This window comes from Psammomys obesus, unplaced genomic scaffold (assembly GCF_907164565.1).
Source record: "Psammomys obesus unplaced genomic scaffold, mPsaObe1.curated_primary_1811, whole genome shotgun sequence".
NCBI lineage: Eukaryota > Metazoa > Chordata > Mammalia > Rodentia > Muridae > Psammomys > Psammomys obesus.
Window position 1 is genome coordinate 2,338,472 of NW_026596430.1, and position 4,977 is coordinate 2,343,448.

Consider the following 4,977-nt stretch of genomic DNA (forward strand, 5'->3'; position numbering starts at 1 on the left):
GGGAAATCCCATCTTTTGAGATAGAGAAAAAGCGTAGGACTTATCTGGAGCCCAAATGACCTGAGAGGTGGATTTAGGTGGATTATTTTTTTGTAGATTATAAGAATCCTTTTTTTTTTTTTTTAATTTTACAATGGAGATAAAACTTTAGGCATGTTAGCATCACCACTGTAATCTGTAGTGAAATATAAATTGTAAAAAAGGCAGTAGATATAGAGTTTTGGGTTGACAGGATAAACATTCTTTAAGGTGAGCTCTGGAAAGGTAGATGCCTTCTGTGAAGTAGAAGGTACAAAAGCTTACTTGATCTTAACTTTTAGTATGATTACACATTATGGAAGGGAGGCTTTTCTTCTTTATCCAGAAAAGTGGATGTACATAAGTCTGGCATAATGAGAAACAAATTTTTAACTCTGTACTTAAAAGACAAAACCAAAAGAAATTTAAAATCTTAAGCTTGAGAGCATGATAGTCGATCATATAGTGGAAAGTTTATATCAGAGTTAGATTAATAAATCAGAGACCTAGTGATAAATGTCAAAGTTCTGGACAGTCAATACAATAGTACATAGTAACAGGAGGAAATATGGAGTACTTTTACTTATTTAGGATACCTTAAGTCACCTTAGACCTTCCAACATTCATAAATTGCATCTCTCAACCTTAAAACACCTTCTTAGACCCTCAAAAATCATTTTCTTAAATCACCTTAGACTTTTCAACCTCCATAATTTGCATGTAATGACATTAGAAACCTTTGTAGACCCTCAAACAACATTTTCTTAGAAGCTTCATAACAAATAAAACAAACTTCTTTTTTTTTTTTAATTTACTATGAGACATAGATGAGACTGCTGTGAGCATTTATTATCCCTAACAAGGTAGACTGTACATGGACCTGAGAGTATCAGATCTAATAGTGTGGATTAAGGCCTGGTTCTCAACATATGAAGAAGACTGTGAAGACATGTGAAACCTCTCATGACAGAGTGTGGCAATATGACCATGGGCCCGAGTGCATGGTTAAAACAGACCTGCAGAATTACTCTGGGCTCAGTGAGGCTGGTGGAGTTTGCTAAATCTGGGTGCCTTTTGTCCTCCACCAGGCCAAGGAGCTCAAAGGCTGGAACTGTCTAAGGTGCTTGTGCTGGTTGAGCTTCCATGGCTGGCACAGAGAATAAGACTGCAAGGAAGCGTTTTGACTTGCAGAGTCCAGTCTGTCAGCAGTCAGGGTGTGTCTTGTTGAGACAGCTGCCGGACCAGCACTTCTTTTTTGCTGCATTTGAAACAGTTACCAGGCAGAGTTGACTTAGGCTAGACCCCTGTCTATTAACTTATATTTGTTAATTATCAATTAAAGAGTAGGCCTTTAGATTCTATACCCATTAAGTTGGAACCTTAAAAAAATCATAAACATAAAGCAAGAGCGTAAGAGTTTCCTGAATTATTTAGTTTATAAAATGTCTATAGCTGATAAAAGTCTAAAGCTATATTATAGTTTAATAATATTACCATATTTAGAAAGCAAGACCAAATATATTTTAACATTTTTGAGAGTGATGATATGGCATAATGACCAAGTTTTAACATTGTATCATATAGTTTATCTAGGCAAAAACTTTTACATAGTAACTCCCAATTATGAGTTTTAGAATTAGCAATGTAGTGCAACAGTCTTAAGAGTTTAAATTACATTTGAATGATATTATACCAAATTAATTAGCCAGAAAGCCTACTGGTAACCCAGCATTACAGGCAGCTTGTGTTGGAAAAAACAACATTCATTCATTGATTCATATAGAATCTGGCAAAGACACAGGCAGTTGGGCATACATTTTAAATTAGCTTGTTAATCTGAATACTTTTATAACCTTGAAATTTTAACATCATATAAAAATATTTTAAACCAGGGTTGAATCACACACACACACACACACACACACACACACACACACATATATATATAGCATGTTGTGAAAATATAACTTTGAATATATATACATATATATTCATACCTACTTAAAGTGAGACTTATTGCTTTGTTAGTCTAAAAGAAGATAAAATAATAAACAGTTAATTATGAGTAAGAAGTCTTATAAATGTAAACCCAATGAGCAAATTGTATAAATTGTTAGATAAGAATTTACAGCATAATTTTAAATTATTTTCTAAAGAATGGAATGCACAAAATTTAGGAAGAAAACATTTTAAAAATCTGGGAGGTAGGTCCTTAGAGATCAGATATTTGGGGAGCCAGTGTTTAGAAAGCACATTTGACTCTAGCATAGCAGGTCTCATCAGGAATAGCTGAATCATTTTCCTCTGCGGCCTGGCAACGCTGCATTCCAAAAGGAGGAGGTGATCAAAGAGCTAGCCACTAAGTTCAAGTCAGAGACAGTCCATGTTCCCCTTACTAGGGAGGATACTGAGCAGCCAATGGGAATGGAACCCCACCCACCATCACTAAGAGTCAGTATGGCAGCAATTAGTTAGTGTAGGTGAGTTGGAGCAGAGAATTTGTGTTCTAAAATAAAATAAATTAGCTGGGTATGGTCATACATGCCTTTAATCCCAGCACTCAGGAGCCAGAGGCAGGTGGATCTCTGTGAGTTTCAGGCAAGCCTGGTCTACAGAGTGAGTCCAGGACAGCCAAATCTACACAGAGAAATCTTGTCTAAAAAACTAAACAAACAAAAAAAGCAAGCAAGCAAGCTTGGAGTTTGGCAAACATTTATGCAGGATGAAATTATGAATATTCAAACTTATGTGTGTTACATATTGTCTGTGAAATATCTTTTTCTGTTCTCTTATTGGTGAAGGTAACTTTTTAAAACTGTAAAAAAATACTTTCAGTTCATAAAAAAGTACTAGATTGAATTTAGTTTATATTGTTTGTAGATTCAAGTTTGTAAATATCTCAAATAGATAATATTTTGCCTAAAAGCTCGAAAAACTAAATAAGTACAGATGATGACTCACACTGAGTAAAATCTTCCAAAACAAATACCACCATTAGATAAAGTCATTGATTTTTTTTATCATATATTCACACTTCAATAAATGATTCTAAATAAAATTACCACCTTAGGTAAACAATTTAGAAGACATATTGCATGACCAAAAAGACACACAGCAAGCAAAAATAAAGCAGAGATTTAAGCCATTAAAGAAGTCACTTTACATCAACAAATAGAGTAAATAAATGAAGTAGGATATAAACAGCACACAAAAGACATTGCAGCCACATTCTGATTTGATAACAATGACAAGGGGGAAACTGTTGAAAATCAAGGATTAAACATAGAAACAACACCCAAAATGTAGACTTTAACCCATAGCTCCAAGTCCTTAAGGCATCAAGAAACAACAGAGCTCATATCAGGATCAGGAGATAATGACTGCTCCTTTCAGTATATAGTCTCAGACTTTGAAAACATTTTCAGTGAATTCACTAACTGCAAGAGTCCTCCTAGTTTATCTGATGATAAACTAGTTCCTAGCTGTCAGGGTCTGGGGCTTTGGGAACCTACCCACCCACACATAAGTTGGGAAGGCTTCCTGGGCCCTTCCAAACCCCAATTTTTCATTGAAGTCAATAGGTCCTTTACCTGAGACAGAAGGATATTTTGTTAAGTCAGGAAACTAAAAGATGTTTGAGTCTTTTCTTTTCCTTCAGCAATGAGGAGACATTAAGATGTATTTTCTGTGTTGTTCCACTTTTCTCAGACTCTAATTGTTCTTTTCCTGTAGAGGAACTTCAGTTTTTATCTCTCCCAATTTCTTTCTTTCTTCTCTCCCATTTTCTTCCTTCCTTCCTTCCTTCCTTCCTTCCTTCCTTCCTTCCTTCCTTCCTTTCTTTTTGTGTTTGAATTTTTATTTCTTTATAATTATTCTTATTATTATTTATTACAATTTATTCACTTTGTATCCCAGCTGTGGCCCCCTCCCTCATCTCTGCCCAATCCCACCCTCCCTCCCTCTTCTCTCTCTATGCCCCTCCCCGAGTCCACTGATAAGGGAGGTACTCCTCTCCTTCCATCTGAGACCTGACCCTAGTTGATCAGGTCTCATCAGGACTGGCTGCATTGTCTTCCTCTGTGGCCTGACAAGGCTGCACCCCCAGGGGGAAGTGACCAGAGAGCCTGCCACTGAGTTCATGCCAGAGACAACCCCTGTTCTCCTTACTAGGGAATCCACTTGGAGACTGAATCTATGTGCTACATTTTGGGTGGGGTTTTAGGACCTCTCCAAGCATGGTCTTTTGTGTCACTCTCTGCACTGCTCCCAGGGCCCACTTGGACACTGAGCTGCCATGGGCTACATCTGTGCAGGGGTTCTAGGTTATCTCCATGCATGTTCACTGATGGAATATCAGTCTCAGAAAACAGTCCTGTTCCCAGATATTTTGGTTCTGTTGCTCTCCTTGTGGAGCTCCTGTCCCCTCCAAGTTTTTCCATCTTCCCCTTATTTTATAAAATTCCATGTATTCTGCCCAAAATTTGGGTATGAGTATCAGCATCTGCTTCAATACCTTGATCAGTAGAGTCTTTCAGAGGCCCTCTATGGAAAGATCCTGTCCTGTTTCCTGTAATCTCCTACTTTGGATGTCTATCCTGTTTGCCCTTCTGAAGGAGGATTGAGCATAGGGTCAATCCTCTTGGGTTTTGCTTGTTGTCGAGCTTCTTTAGGAGTATAGATTTTAGAATGTTTATCCTATATTATATGGCTAATATCTGCATATATTGAGTACATTCCATATGTGTCTTTCTGCTTCTGGGTTACCTCACTCAGAATGGTCTTTTCTAGTTCCCTCTCCATTTGCCTACAAATTTCATGATTTCCTTGTTTTTAATTGCTGAATAATATTCCATAGTGTAAATGTACCACAATTTTGGTATCCATTCCTCAGTTGGGGGACACCTAGGTTGTTTGGAGATTCTAGCTATTACAAATAAAGCTACTATGAACATAGTTGTG